The sequence below is a fragment of the Nicotiana tabacum genome, chromosome 22, assembly GCF_000715075.1.
Source record: "Nicotiana tabacum cultivar K326 chromosome 22, ASM71507v2, whole genome shotgun sequence".
Lineage (NCBI taxonomy): Eukaryota > Viridiplantae > Streptophyta > Magnoliopsida > Solanales > Solanaceae > Nicotiana > Nicotiana tabacum.
Genome location: NC_134101.1, coordinates 49,404,898 through 49,422,295, shown reverse-complemented (window position 1 = coordinate 49,422,295; position 17,398 = coordinate 49,404,898).

Sequence of the window (17,398 nt, the reverse complement as noted above, 5' to 3'; positions counted from 1 at the left end):
AGTGGGCCCGACTCCCCAGACCCGGATTGCCTAAAAAGTTTTCGGGCCATCCGATATGACCTAAGGAACCGTAGTCACCGGCCCCCCATGATCGTTCCTCGTGTTTTGCTTTTTACGGCCAAAAAACTAGAATTCCGCCCGATTCCCATATTTTTGTGTGCTATAGTCCACGCCTTCCTAGTGGGCCGGGACTCTGGACTCGGATTGCCTAAAATTTTTATGGGCCTAAAGAAAAATAGTCACTACCCTGCCATCACCGTTCCACATTGTTTTTGTGTTTTACAGCCAAAAAACTAGAATTCCGCCCGATTCACATATTTTCGTGTGCTATTGCCCACGCCTTACGAGTAGGCCCGGGCCCCCCAGATCCCGATCGCCTAAAAAATTTTCGGGCCATCAAATATGACATAAGGTACCATAGTCACCACCCTACCATGACTGTTCCTCGTTGTTTTGCGTTTTACGGCTAAAAAACTAGAATTCCTCAAGATTCCCATATTTTCGTGTGCTAGCCCACGCCTTCCGAGTGGGCCCTGGCCCGCCGAACCCGGATAGCCTAAAATGTTTTCGAGCCATCAAATATGACCTAAGGAACCATAGTCGCGGCCCCGCCATGACCGTTCCTCGTTTCTTTGTGTTTTACGGCCAAAAAAATAAAATTTCGCCCGCTTCCCATATTTTCGTGTGCTATAGCCCATCCCTTCCGTGTGGGCCCAGACCTCGATCGCCTAAAATATTTTCGGGCCTTCCAAAACTACCTAAGGAACCATAGTCACTGCCCTTCCATGACTGTTCGTCATTATTTTGTGTTTTATAGCTAAAAAACTAGAATTCCGCCAAATTACGATATTTTCGTGTGCCACCTTCCGAGTGGGTCGGGCCCCTCCGGACCTGGATCACCTTTAATTTTTCCGGGCCATCAAATATGACCTAAGGAACCATAGTTACCGCCCCTCCATTTCCGTTCCTCGATGTTTTGCGTTTTACGGCCAAAAAACTAGAATTCTGCCCGATTCCCATATTTTCGTGTGCTATAGCACGCCTTCCGAGTGGGCCCGGGCCCCCGAGACCCGGATCGCCTAAAATGTTTTCGGGCCATAGAATACGACCTAAGGAACCATAGTCACCACCCCGCCATGACCGTTCGTCATTTTTTTGCGTTTTACGGCCAAAAAACTAGAATTCCGCCCAATACCCATATTTTCATGTGTTATAGCCCACGCCTTCCGAGTGGGCCCAGCCCCCCAGACCCGAATCGCCTAAAAATTTTTCGGGCCATCATATATGACCTATGGAACCATAGTCACCGCACCGCTATGAGTGTTCCTCATTTTTTGCTTTTTACGGCCAAAAACTAGAATTTCGCATAATTCCCTTTTTTCATGTGCCATAGTCCACGCCTTCCGAGTGGGCCGGGGCCCCCGAACTCGGATCGCCTAAAATTTTTTCGGGCCATCCAATACGACCTAAAGAACCATAGTCATCGCCCCGCCATGACCGTTCCTCATTTTTTTGCGTTTACGGCCAAAAAACTAGAATTTCGTCCAATTCCTATATTTTCGTGTGCTATAGTACGCCTTCCGAGTGGGCCCAGCCCCCCAGACCCGAATCGCCTAAACTTTTTTCGGGCCATCATATACGACCTATGGAACCATAGTCACTGCACCGCTATGAGTGTTCCTCATTTTTTGCCTTTTACGGCCAAAAACTAGAATTCCGCATAATTCCCTTTTTTCATGTGCCATAGTCCACGCCTTCCGAGTGGGCCGGGGCCCCCGAACTCGGATCGCCTAAATTTTGTTTGGGCCATCCAATACGACCTAAAGAACCATAGTCATCGCCCCGCCATGATCGTTCCTCATTTTTTTGCGTTTTACGGCCAAAAAACTAGAATTTCGTCCAATTCCTATATTTTCGTGTGCTATAGCACGCCTTCCAAGTTGGCCCGGGATCCCCGAACCCGGATTGCCTAAAAATTTTTCGGGCCATAGCCTACAACCTAAGGAACCATAGTCACCGCCCTGCCATGACCGTTCCTCATTTTTTTGCATTTTACGGCCAAAAAACTAGAATTCCGCCTAATTCCCATGTTTTCGTGTGCTATAGCCCACGCCTTCCGAGTGGGTCTGGACCCCCGGACCCCGATCGCCTAAAATTTTTTCGGACCATCCAATATGACCTATAGCACCATAGTCATCACCCCGCCATAACCGTTACTCATTGTTTTGCGTTTAACGACCAAAAACCTAGAATTCCGCCCGTTTCCCATATTTTCGTGTGTCGCCTTCCGAGTGGGCCCAGCCCCCAGGACCCGGATTGCCTAAAAATTTTCTGGTCTATCAAATATGACCTAAGGAACCATAGTCACCACCCCGCCATGATTGTTCATCATTTTTTACGTTTTACGGCCAAAAAACTAGAATTCCGCACGATTCCCATATTTTCGAGTGCAATAGCCCACGCCTTCCGAGTCGGCCCGGCCCACCAGACCCGAATCGCTTAAAAAAAATTCGGGCTTTCAGATACGACCTATGGAACCATAGTCACCGCCCTCCTTGACCGTTCCTCGATTTTTTGCTTATTACAGCCAAAAAACTAGAATTCCGTCCGATTCCCATATTTGCGTGTACTATAGCCACGCCTTCCGATTGGGCTCGGCCCCCCAGACCTGGATCGCCTAAAAATTTTCCGGGCCATCAGATACTACCTATGGAACCATAGTCACCGAACCACCATGAGCGTTCCTCATTTTTTGCATTTTACGGCCAAAATACTAGAATTCCGCCCGATTCCCTTATTTTCGTGTGCTATAGGACGCCTTTAGAGAGGGCCCGGACCCCCGGACCTGGATTTCCTAAAAAAATTTTGGTCTATCAAATATGACCTAAGGAACCATAGTCGCCGCCCCGCCATGATCGTTCATCATTTTTTATGTTTTACGGCTAAAAAACTAGAATTCCGCCCGATTCCCATATTTTTGTGTGCTATAGCATGCCTTTCGAGTGGGCCCGGCCCCCAGACACGGATCGCCTAAAAATTTTCCGGTCTGTCAAATATGACCTAAGGAACCATAGACACCGTCCCGCTATGATCGTTCGTCATTTTATACGTTTTACGGCCAAAAAACTAGAATTCCGCCTAATTCCCATATTTTCGTGTGCTACCACGTCTTCCGAGAGGGCCCGGCCCCCAGACCTGGATCGCCTAAAATTTTTCTGAGCCATTAGATATGACCGATGGAACCATATTCATCGCCCCGCCATGACTGTGCCTCAGTGTTTTGCGTTTTACGGCCAAAAAACTAGAATTCCGCCCGATTCCCATATTTTCGTGTGTTATAGACCACGCCTTCCGAGTGGGCCTGGCCCCACCGGACCCCAATAACCTAAAAAGATTTCGTGCCATGAAATACGACCTAAGGAACCATAGTTACCGCCCTGCCATGACCGTTCCTCGTGGTTTTGCATTTTACGGCCAAAAAACTAGAATTCCCCCAGATTCCCATATTTTCGTTTGCTAGCCCACGCCTTCCGAGGGGCCCCGGCCCCCCAGACCCGGATCGCCTAAAACTTTTTATGGCCATAGAATTCGAGCTAAGGAACCATAGTTACCGCCTCGCCATGACCGTTCCTCGCTGTTTTGCGTTTTTCGTGTGCTATAGCCCACGCCTTCCGAGTGGGCATGGGCCCCCCAGACCCGGATTGCCTAAAATGTTTTCGGGCCATAGAATACGACCTAAGGATCCATAGTCACCGCCCTGCCATGACCGTTCCTCATTTGTTTGCGTTTTACGGCCAAAGAACTAGAATTCTGCCCGATTTCCATATTTTCGTGTGCTATAGCCCACGCCTTCCGAGTGGGCCCGGCCCCCAAGACCCGGATCGCCTAAAAAAATTTTGGGCCATTAGATACGACCTATGGAACCATAGTCACCGCACCGCCATGAGCGTTCCTCATTTTTTGTGTTTTACGGCCAAAAAACTAGAATTTCGCATGATTCCCATATTTTCGTGCGCTATAGTCCACGCCTTCCGAGTGTGCCGGGGACCCCAGATTCGGATCGCCTAAAATTTTTTTGGGCCATCCAATATGACCTAAAGAACCATAGTCATCGCCCCACCAAGACCATTCCTCGTTGTTTTGCATTTTACGGCCAAAAAACTAGCCATATTTTCGTGTGCTATAGCACCCCTTCTGAGTGGGCCCGACCCCCCAAACCCGGATCGCCAAAAAATTTTCTGGACCATCAAATATGACCTAACGAACATAGTCACCTCCCCGCCATGACCGTTCCTCACTTTTTTGCGCTTTACGGCTAAAAAATTAGAATTCCGCCCGATTCATATATTTTTGTGTGCTATACCCACACCTTCCGAGTGGGCCCGCCCACCAGACTCGTATTGCCCAAAAAACTTCTGTGACATCAAATACGACCTAACGAACTATAGTCACCGCCCTGCCATGACCGTTCCTCGTTGTTTTGCGTTTTACGGCCAAAAAACTATAATTTTGCCCGATTCCCATATTTTCGTGTGCTATAGCCCACGCCTTCCGAGTGGGCCCGCCCCCAGACCCGGATCGCCTAAAAGTTTTCGGGCCGTAGAATATGATCTAAGGAACCATAGTCACTGCCCCGCCATGATCGTTCCTCATTTTTTTGCGTTTTACAGCCAAACAACAAGACTTCCGCCCGATTCCTATATTTTCATGTGCTATAGCCCACGCCTTCCGAGTGGGCCCGGGCCCCCCGTACCCGGATCGCCTAATATTTTTTCGGGCCCTAGAATATGACTTAAGGAACCATAGTCACCGCCCTGCCATGACCGTTCCTCGTTTATTTGTGTTTTACGGCCAATAAACTAAAATCCCTCCTGATTCCCATATTATCGTGTGCTATAGCCCACACCTTCCGAGCGGGCCCGGGGGCCCCGGACCCGGATCTCCTAAAAGTTTTTCGGGCAATCAAATATGACCTAAGGAACCATTGTCACTGCCCCACCATGAGCATTCCTCGTTTTTTGCATTATACGACTAAAAAACTAGAATTCCACCTGATTCCCATATTTTCGTGTGCTATAGCCCACGCCTTCCAAGTGGGCACGAGCCCCCCAGACCCGGATCACGTAAAAAATTTTCGGGCCATAGAATATGACCTAAGGAACCGTAGTCACCACCCCTCCATGATTGTTCCTCATTTGTTTGCGTTTTACGGCAAAAGAACTAGAATTTCGCCCGATTCCCACATTTTCATGTGCTATAGCCCACGCCTTCCGAGTGGGCCCGAGCCCCCGAACCCGGATCGCATAAAAAATTTTTGGGCCATAGAATAAGTCCTAAAGAACTATAGTCGCCGCCCCTCCAGGACCGTTCCTCATTCTTTTGCATTTTACGTCCAAAAAACTAGAATTCCTCCCGATTCCCATATTTTCGTGTGCTATAGCCCACACCTTCCGAGTGGGTCCGGGCCCCCAAGACCCAGATAGCCTAAAAACATTTTGGGCCATAGAATACGACCTAAGGAACTATAGTCACCGCCCCGCCATGACCATTCCTCGTTTTTTTGCGTCTTACGGCCAAAAAACTAGAATTCCGCCCGATTCCCATATTTTCGTGTGCTATAGCCCACGCCTTCCGAGTGGGCCCGGCCCCCAGACCCGGATCGCCAAACAATTTTCCGGACCATCAAATATGACCCAACGAAGCATAGTCACCACCCTGCCATGACCGTTCCTCACATTTTTGCATTTTACGGCTAAAAAACTAGAATTCCGCCCGATTCCCATAATTTTTTTGTGCTATACCCACGAATTCCGAGTGGGCCCGGCCCCACAAACCCGGATCGCCAAAAAAATTTCTGGGTCATCAAATACGACTTAAGGAACCATAGTCACCGCCCTGCCATGACCATTCCTCGTTGTTTTGCATTTTACGGCCAAAAAACTACAATTTCGCCTAATTCCCATATTTTCGTGTGCTATAACCCAGGCCTTTTGAGTGGGCCCGAGCCCCCGGACCCGGATTGCCTAAAATTTTTCGGGCCATAGAATATGATCTAAGGAACCATAGTCACCGCCCCGCCATGACCTTGCCTCGTGTTTTTGCATTTTACGACCAACAAACTAGAATTCCGCCCAATTTCCATATTTTCGTGTGCCATGCCTTCCAAGTGGGCCCGGCCCCCAGACCCGGATCGCCTAAAACTTTTCCAGGCCATCATATACGATATATGGAAGTCAAAGCCCCACCATGACCGTTCCTCGTTGTTTTGCGTTTTAGGGCCAAAAAATTAGAATTCCGCCCGATTTCCATATTTTCATGTGCTATAGCACGCCTTCCGAGTGGGCCCGGCCCCCCAGACCCGGATCGTCTAAAAGTTTTCCGGTCTATCAAATATGACCGAAGGAACCATAGTCACCGTCCCGTCATGATCCTTCCTCATTTTTTGCATTTTACGGCCAAAAAACTAGAATTTCGCCCGATTCCCATATTTTCGTGTGTTATAGCCCACGCCATTCTAGTGGGACCAGCCCCCAGACCCGGATCGCCTAAAACTTTTCCGGTATACGACCTATGGAACCATAGTCACTGCACCGCCATGAGCGTTCCTCGCTTTTTGAATTTTACGGCAAAAAAACTAGAATTCCGCCCGATTCCTATATTTTTGTGTGCTATAGTACGCCTTCCGAGTGGGCGCGGTCACCCAGAACCGGATCGCCTAAAAATTTTCCGATCTATCAAATATGACCTAAGTAACCATAGTCACCGCCCCGCCATAATCGTTCCTCATTTTTTGCATTTTACGGTGAAAAAACTAGAATTCCGCCCGATTCTCATATTTTCGTGTGCTATAGCACGCCTTCCGAGTGGGCCCGGCACCCCAGACCCGGAACGCCTAAAAATTTTTCGGGCTATCAAATATGATCTAAGGAACCATAGTCACCGCCCTTCCATGATCGTTCCTCGTTTTTTGCATTTTATGGCCAAAAACTAGAATTCCGCCCGATTCCCATATTTTCGTGTGTTATAACCCACGCCTTTTGAGTGGGCCCAGCCCCCAGACCCAGATCGCCTAAAACTTTTCCGGTCCATCATATACGACCTATGGAACCATAGTCACTACACCGCCATGAGCGTTCCTCGCTTTTTGAATTTTACGGCCAAAAAACTAAAATTTCGCCCGATTTCCATATTTTCGTGTGCTATAGTACGCCTTCCGAGTGGGCGCGGCCACCCGGAACCAGATCGCCTAAAAGTTTTCCGATCTATCAAATATTACCTAAGGAACCATAGTCACCGCTCCGCCATGATCCTTCCTCATTTTTTGTATTTTACGGCCAAAAAACTAGAATTCCGCCCGATTTCCATATTTTCGTATGCTATAGCACGCCTTGCGAGTGGGCCCGGCCCCCCGGACTCAAATCGTCTAAAAAATTTTCGGTCTATCAAATATGACCGAAGAAACCATAGTCACCGCCCCGCCAGTATCGTTCCTCGTTTTTTGCATTTTACGGCCAAAAAACAAGAATTTCGCCCGATTCTCATATTTTCGTGTGTTATAGCCCACACCTTTCGAGTGGGCCCAGCCCCCCAGACCCGGATCACCTAAAACTTTTCCAGTCCATCCGATACGACCCATGGAATCATAGTCACTGCACTGCCATAAGCGTTCCTCGTTTTTTGCATTTTACGGCAAAAAAACTAGAATTTCGCCCGATTCCCATATTTTCGTGTGCTATAGTACACATTCTGAGTGGGCGCGGCCACTCGGAACAAGATCGCCTAAAAATTTTCCGGTCTATGAAATATGACCTAAGGAACCATAGTCACCTCCCCGCCATCATCGTTCCTCATTTTTTGCATTTTACGGCCAAAAAACTAGAAATTCTCCCGATTCCTATATTTTCGTATGCTATAGTCCAAGCCTTCCGAGAGGGCCCGGCCCCCAGACCCGGATCGCATAAAAAAATTTCGGGCCATCATGTATGACCTAAGGAACCATAGTCACCGACTCACCATGACCGTTCCTCATTTTTTGTGTTTTACGGCCAAATAACTAGAATTCCACCCGATTCCAATATTTTCGTGTGCTATAGCCCACGCCTTCTGAGTCGGCCCGAACCCCTAGACCCGGATAGCCTAAAATTTTTTGGGCCATCAGATACGACCTATGGAACCATAGTCACCGCCCCGCCATGATCGTTCCTCGATTTTTTGTGTTTTACGGCAAAAAAACTATAATTCCGTCTGATTCCCATATTTTCATGTGCCACGCCTTTCGAGTGAGCCCGGCCCCCAGACCCGGATTGCCTAAAACTTTTCTGGGCCATCATATATGACATCTGTAAGTCACCGCCCCTCCATGACCGTTCCTCGTTGTTTTGCGTTTTACGGCCAAAAAACTAGAATTCCGCCCGATTCCCATATTTTCGTGTGCTATAGCACGCCTTCCGAGTGGGCCCATCCCCCCGCACCCGGATCGTCTTAAAATTTTTCGGTCTATCAAATATGACTGAAGGAACCATAGTCACCGCCCCGCCATGATCCTTCCTCAATTTTTGTATTTTACGGCCAAAAAACTAGAATTTCGCCCGATTCCCATATTTTCGTGTGCTATAGCATGACTTCCGAGTGGGCCCGACCCCCGAGACCCGGACCTTCTAAAAAGAATTTGGGATATCAAATATGACCTAAGGAACCATAGTCACCGCCCCGCCATGATCGTTCCTCGTTTTTTGCATTTTACAGCCAAAAACTAGAATTCCGCCCGATTCCCATATTTTCGTGTGTTATAGCCCACGCCTTTCGAGTGGGCCCAGCCCCCCAGACCCGGATCGCCTAAAACTTTTTCGGTCCATCATATACGACCTATGGAACCATAGTCACTGCACCGCCATGAGCATTCCTCGCTTTTTGCATTTTACGGCCAAAAAACTAGAATTTCGCCCGATTCCCATATTTTCGTGTGCTATACTACGCCTTCCGAGTGGGCGCGGCCACCGGAACCGGATCGCCTAAAAAAATTTTGATCTATCAAATATGACCTAAGGAACCATAGTCACCGCCCCGCCATGACTGTTCCTCATTTTTTGCATTTTACGGCCAAAAAACTAGAATTCCGCCCGATTCCCATATTTTCGTGTGTTATATCCCATGCCTTCCGAGTGGGCCCAGCCCTCCAGACCCGTATTGCCTAAAACTTTTCTAGTCCATCCGATACAATCTATGGAATCATAGTCACTGCACTGCCATGAGCGTTCCTCATTTTTTGCATTTTACGGCAAAAAAACTAGAATTTCGCCCGATTCCCATATTTTCGTGTGCTATAGCACGCCTTCCGAGTGGGCCCAGCCCCCGAGACCCGGACCGCCTAAAAATTTTTCGGGCTATCAAATATGACCTAAGGAACTATAGTCACCGCCCCGCCATGATCGTTCCTCATTTTTTGCATTTTACGGCCAAAAACTCGAATTCCGCCCAATTCCCATATTTTTGTGTGTTAAAGCCCACGCCTTTTGAGTGGGCCCAGCCCCCAAACCCGGATCACCTAAAACTTTTTCGGTCCATCATATATGACCTATGGAACCATAGTCACTGCACCGCCATGACCGTTCCTCGTTTTTTGCATTTTATGGCAAAAAAACTAGAATTGCGCCCGATTCCCATATTTTCGTGTGCTATAGTACGCCTTCCGAGTGAGCCCGTCCACCCGGAACCGGATTGCCTAAAAAATTTTCGGTCTATCAAATACGACCTAAGAAACCATAGTCACCTCCCCGCCATGATCGTTCCTCATTTTTTGCGTTTTACGGCCAAAAAACTAGAATTCCGTCCGATTCCCATATTTTCGTTTGCTATAGCCCACGCCTTCAGAGTGGGCCAGCCCCCAGACCCGGATCGCCTAAAAAAAATTTCGGGCCATTAGATACGACCTATGGAACCATAGTCACTGCACTGCCATGAGCGTTCCTCATTTTTTGCGTTTTACAGCCAAAAAACTAGAATTCCGCCTAATTTCCATATTTTCGTATGATATAGTCCACGCCTTCCGAGTGAGCCGGGGCCCCTGGACTCGGATCGCCTAAAAAAATTTTAGGCCATCCAAGACGACCTAAAGAACCATAGTCATCGCCTCGCCATGACCGTTCCTCATTTTTTTGCATTTTATGGCCAAAGAACTAGAATTCCGCCCTATTCCCATATTTTTGTGTGCTATAGCACCCCTTCTGAGTGGGCCTGGCTAGGGGTGGGCATAAAATCCGAAAAACTGAATTCCGAACCAAACCGAATTAATTTGGTATTTCGGTTTCGGTTTTTTCGGTATTTTGGTTTATTTCGGTACAAAAATTTTGGTATTTCAGTAATTCGGTTCGGTATACGGTATTGGGTTTTTGATATTTCGGTATACCGAAATAGTTTAGTCCAAGCCCAACTTTGTTTTCAATTTTTAGCCCAATAACTTTAAGCCCACACCCCAAATTCCAAAGAGGAATCGACATGGGTGAGTACTTTTTAAAAATTATTTAAGAAAATAATAATATTCTTTATTTATTACATAAATGAAAGATTTTTTTTTACACTAATGGAATATTATAAAGATTAAAAAAATAATTAATGACCAGACAAGATGCATAAATCATGGGACATTCTCTACCATCTTAAAGAACTTTTGACATACTTCCTTGATCCGGCAATATCCAACATTGAAATGCATCCTATGGTGTTTCATGCGTTCCATTATTCTGTAGGATTTTGATGGTTTATGTTAGATATATTATACGTATATATCTATCACTATATGGAACATACCTGTTTATATATGTACATTATGTCATTTATATATGTTGTATATAATAGTACTATATTATACAAAGTGAAATTCATACAACTATATAACATAGTCCAAACATATAGTAATATTTATACGATAAATATACCACAAACTGAATTATAACATATAATACACTCCAGAATTTTTATATCATTATTTTGGCGGAATTCTGAATATATAATATTTATACCTATATTATTCTGTAAATATTTATTTCTAAGTATGTATGTATCTTATACCATTTGTATAATTAAATATGCAATATACTATCATTATTCCATAAATATAAAATGAAATTATTTCATTATTATACCTTTTATAATATTAAATGTTGCTAATTAAATATGTAATATACCAAAAACTAAGTTTGGTGGAAGTCATTCATGCGAGAAATTAGGAATAGATTGTGGAGAATTGGTTGATCCATGGCAGAAGAAATAAACAAGATATTTCAGTTGTTTGTTTCCTATTAGTTAATGGAGTGAGGGAGATAGTGAAAAATTGGTTTAAACCGAACCGTACCGAACCAAAATAAAAAATACCGAACCGTACCGTACCGAAATATTTTGGTACGGTATTTGGTATACACAATTAATAAACCGAATACTGAAATACCGAACAAAAATTCTTAAATACTGAACCAACATACCGAATGCCAACCCCTAGGCCTGGCCCCCCGGACCCGGATCGCCTAAAAATTTTTCGATCTATCAAATATGACCTAAGGAACCATAGTCACCGCCCCACCATGATGGTTCCGCATTTTTTGTGTTTTACGGCCAAAAAACTAGAATTTCGCCCGATTGCCAAATTTTCGTGTGCTATAGCCCACGCCTTTCGAGTGGGCCCGAGCACCAAGACCCGGATCGCCTAAAACATTTTCGAGCCATCAGATACAACCTATGGAACCATAGTTAGCACCCCGCAATGATCGTTCCTCGTTTTTTGTGTTTTACGGCCAAAAAACTAGAATTCTGCCCGATTCCCATATTTTCATGTGCTATAGCCCACGTCTTTCGAGTGGGCCCGGACCCCGATTGCCTAAAAAACTTTTGGGCCATCAAATACGACCGAAGGAACCATAGTCATTGCCCTGCCATGACCGTTCCTCGTTTTTTTTTTGCGTTTTACGGCCTAAAAACTAAAATTCCGCCTGATTCCCATATTTTCGTGTGCTATAGCCCACGCCTTCCGAGTAAGCCCGGACCCCGATCGCCTAAAAAAATTTTGGGCCATCAGATACAACATATGGAACCATAGTCACCGCCCCGCCATGACCATTCCTCATTTTTTTGCGTTTTACGGCAAAAAAACTTGAATTCCGCCCGATTCCCATATTTTCGTGTGCTATAGGCCACGCCTTCCGAGAGGGCCCGCCCCCAGACCCGGGTTGCCTAAAGGTTTTTCGGGCTATCAAATATGACCTAAGGAACCATAGTCACCCGCCCCGCCATGATCGTTCCTTATTTTTTACATTTTACGGCCAAAAAACTAGAATTCCGCCCGATTCCCATATTTTCATATGCTATAGCCCACGCCTTCCGAGTAGGCCCGCCCCCCAGACCCGGATCGCCTAAAAATTTTCCGGGCTATCAAATATGACCTAAGGAACTATAGTCACCCACCCCGCCATGATCGTTCCTCATTTTTTGCATTTTACAGCCAGAAAACTAGAATTCCGCCCGATTCCCATATTTTCGTGTGCTATAGTCCATGCCTTCCGAGTGGGACAGTGCCCCCGGACTCAGATCGCCTAAAAAATTTTCGGACCATCCAATACGACTTAAAGAACAATAGTCACCGCCCTACCATGACCGTTCCTCTTTTTTTGCGTTTTACGGTCAAAAAACTAGATCTCCGCCCTATTTCCATATTTTCGTGTGCTATAGCACGCCTTCCGAGTGGGCTCGGGCCACCCGAACCCGGATCGCCTAAAATATTTCTGAGCTATCAAATATGACCTATGGAACCATAGTCACCGCTCACCAGTATTGTTCCTCATTTTTTGTGTTTTATGGCCAAAAAACTAGAATTGCGCCTAATTCCCATATTTTGCGTGTGCTATAGCACGCCTTCCGAGTGGGCCCGGCCCACCGGACTCGAATCGCCTAAAACTTTTCCGTTCCATCAGATACGACCTATGGAACCATAGTCATAGCACGGCCATAAGCGTTCCTCGATTTTTGCATTTTACGGCCAAAAAACTAGAATTCCGCCCGATTCCCATATTCTTTTGTGCTATAGTATGCATTCCGAGTGGGCCCGACCACCCGGAGCACGGATCGCCTAAAAATTTTCTGGTCTATCAAGTATGACCTAAGGAACCATAGTCATCGCCCCGCCATGATCGTTCCAAATTTTTTGCATTTTACGGCGAAAAAACTAGAATTCCGCGTGATTCCCATATTTTCATGTGCTATAGCCCACGCCTTCCGAGTTGGCCCGGCCCCCCAGACCCAGATCGCCTAAAAAAAATTTGGGCCATCAAATACAACCTATGGAACCATAGTCAGCGCCCTGCTATGACCGTTCCACGTTTATTTGCATTTTACGGCCAAAAAACTAGAATTCCGCCCGATTCCCATATTTTCATGTGCTATATAGCCCACACCTTACGAGTAGGCCCGGCCCCAGACCCGGATTGCCTAAAAGTTTTTAGGGCTATCAAATACGACCTAAGGATCCATAGTCACCGCCCCGCCATGTTCGTTCCTCATTTTTTGCATTTTACGGCCAGAAAACTAGAATTCAACCCGATTCCCATATTTTCGTGTGCTATAGTCCACGCCTTCCGAGTGGGCCGGTGCCCCTGGACTCGGATCGCCTAAAAATTTTTCGGGCCATCCAATACAACTTAAAGAACCATAGTCACTGCCCTGCCATGACCGTTCCTCTTTTTTTGCGTTTTATGGCCAAAAAACTAGAATTCCGCCCTATTCCCATATTTTCGTGTGCTATAGCACGCCTTCCGAGTGGGCTCGGGCCACCCGGACCCGGATCGCCTAAAAAATTTTCGAGCCATCAAATATGACCTAAGGAGTCATAGTCACCGCCCCGCCAGTATCATTCCTCGTATTTTGCATTTTACGGCCAAAAAACTAGAATTTCGCCTAATTCCCATATTTTCGTGTGTTATAGCTCACGTCTTCCAAGTGGGCCTAGCCCCCCAGACCTGGATTGCCTAAAACTTTTCCGGTCCATCAGATAAGACCTATAGAACTAGAGTCACTGCACTGCCATGATCGTTCCTCGTTTTTTGCATTTTACAGCCAAAAAACTAGAATTCCGCCCGATTACCATATTTACGTGTGCTATAATACGCCTTCCGAGTGGGCCCGGCCACCTGGAACCGGATCGCCTAAAAATTTTCCGGTCTATCAATTATGACCTAAGGAACCATAGTCACCGCCCCGCCATGATCGTTCCTCATTTTTTGCATTTTCTGGCAAAAAACTTAAATTTCGCCCGATACCCATATTTTCGTGTGATATAGCCCACGCCTTCCGAGAGGGCCTGGCGCCCCAGACCCGGATCGCCTATAGAAATTTTCGGGCCATCATGTACGACCTATGGAACCATAGTCACCAACTCGCCATGACCGTTCCTCGTTTTTTGCATTTTACGGCCAAAAAACTAGAATTCCGCCCGATTCCCATATTTTCGTATGCTATAGCCCACGCCTTCCGAGTCGGCCCGACCACCCAGACCCGGATAGCCTAAAAATTTTTCGGGCCATCAAATACGACCTATGGAACCATAGTCACTGCCCCGCCATGACCGTTTGCTCGGTTTTTTGCGTTTTATGGCCAAAAAACTAGAATTCCGCCCGATTCCCATATTTTCGTGTGCCACGCTTTCCGAGTGGGCCCGGCCCCCCAGACCAGGATTGCCTAAAATTTTTCCGGGCCATCATATATGACCTATGGAATCATAGTCACCGCACAGCCATGAGTGTTCCACATTTTTGCATTTTACGAACAAAAAACTAGAATTCCACCCGATTCCCATATTTTTGTGTGCTATAGCACGCCTTCTGAGTGGGCCCGGCCCCCTAGACCCGGAATGCCTAAAAATATTTCGGGCTATCAAATATGACCTAAGGAACCTTAGTCACCGCCCCGCCTTGATCGTTCCTCCTTTTTTGCGTTTTACGGCCAAAAAACTAGAATTCCGCCCGATTCCCATATTTTCGTGTGTTATAGCCCACGCCTTCCGAGTGGGCCCAGCCCCCAGACCCGAATCACCTAAAACTCTTCCGGTCCATCAGATACGACCTATGGAACCATAGTCACTGCACCGCTTTGGCATTTTACGGCAAAAAAACTAGAATTCTGCCCGATTCACATATTTTCGTGTGCTATTGCCCACGCCTTCCGAGTTGGCCCGGACCCCCAGACCCAGATCGCCTAAAAACTTTTCGAGCGATCAAATACGAACTATGGAACCATAGTCACCGCCCCTCCATGACCGTTCCTTGTTTCTTTGCTTTTTACGGCCAAAAAATTAGAATTTTGCCCGATTCCCATATTTTCGTGTGCTATAGCCCACGCCTTCCGAGTGGGCCCGCCCCCCAGACCCGTATTGCCTAAAAGTTTTTCGGGCTATCAAATACGACCTAAGAAACCATAGTCACCGCCCCGCCATGATATATTCTCATTTTTTGCATTTTACGGCCAAAAAACTAGAATTCCGCAAGATTCCCATATTTTCGTGTGCTATAGTCCAAGCCTTCCGAGTGGGCCGGTGCCCTCGGACTCGGATCCCCTAAAATTTTTCCAAGCCATCCAATACGACTTAAAGAACCATAGTCACCGCCCTGCCATGACCGTTCCTCTTTTTTTTTGCGTTTTACGGCCAACAAACTTGAATTCCGCCCAATTTCCATATTTTTGTGTGCTATAGTACGCCTTCCGAGTGGGCGCGGCCACCCGAAACCGGATCGCCTAAAAGCTTTCGGTCTATAAAATATGACCTAAGGAACCATAGTCACTGCCCCACCACGATCGTTCCTCGTTTTTTGTATTTTACTGCCAAAAAACTAGAATTTCGCCTGATTCCCATATTTTCATATGCTATAGCCCACACCTTCCGAGAGGGCCCGGCCCCCCAGACCCGGATTGCCTAAAAATTTTTTGGGCCATCATATACGACCTATGGAACCATAGTCACCGACTCGCCATGACCGTTCCTCATTTTTTGCGTTTTAGGGCCATAAAACTAGAATTCCTCCCAATTCCCATATTTTCGTGTGCTATAGCCCAAGCCTTCTGAGTCGGCCCGACCACCCAGACCCGGATAGCCTAAAAAATTTTTGGCCATCAGATACGACCTATGGAACCATAGTCACTGCCCCGCCATGAACGTTGCTCGGTATTTTGCATTTTACGGCTAAACAACTAGAATTTCGCCCGATTCCTATATTTTCGTGTGCTATAGCCCACGCCTTCCGAGTGGGCCCGCCCCCAGTCCCGGATCGCCTAAAAGTTTTTTGGGCTATCAAATACGACCTAACGAACCATAGTCACCGCCCCGCCATGATCGTTCCTCATTTTTTGCATTTTACGGCCAAAAAACTAGAATTCTGCCCGATTCCCATATTTTCGTGTGCTATAGTCCACGCCTTCCGAGTGGGCCGGTGCCCCCGGACTCGGATCGCCTAAAATTTTTTCGGGCCATCCAATACGACTTAAAGAACCATAGTCACCGCCCTGCCATGACCGTTCCTCTTTTTTTGCGTTTTACGGCCAAAAAACTAGAATTCCGCCCTATTCCCATATTTTTGTGTGCTATAGTACGCCTTCCGAGTGGGCGCGGCCACCCGTAACCGGATCGTCTAAAAATTTTCCGGTCCATCAAATATGACCTAAGGAACCATAGTCACCGTCCCGCCACGATCGTTCCTCGTTTTTTGCATTTTACGACCAAAAAACTAGAATTCCGCCGGATTCCCATATTTTCGTGTGCTATAGCCCACGCCTTACCGAGAAGTCCCGGCCCCCCAGACCCGGATCGCCTAAAAATTTTCGGTCTATCAAATATGACCTAAGGAACCATAGTCACCACCCCACCATGATCGTTCCTCGTTGTTTGCATTTTACGGCCAAAAAACTAGAATTCCGCCCAATTCTCATATTTTCGTGGGCTATAGCCCACGCCTTCCGAGTCGGCCCGACCACCCAGACCCGGATAGCCTAAAAATTTTCCGGGCCATCAGATATGACCTATGGAACCATAGTCACCGCCCCTCCATGACTGTTGCTCGGTTTTTTGTGTTTTACGGCCAACAAACTAGAATTCTGCCCGATTCCCATATTTTCGTGTGCCACGCTTTCCGAGTGGCCCGGGACCCCAGACCCGGATCGCCTAAAACTTTTCTGGGCCATCATATATGACCTATGGAACCATAGTCACCGCACAACCATGAGCGTTCCTCCTTGTTTGCATTTTACGGCCAAAAAACTAGAATTCCGCCTGATTCCCACATTTTCATGTGCTATAGCACGCCTTCCGAGTGGGCTCGGCCCCCTAGACCCTTAACGCCTAAAAATTTTCCAGGCTATCAAATATGAC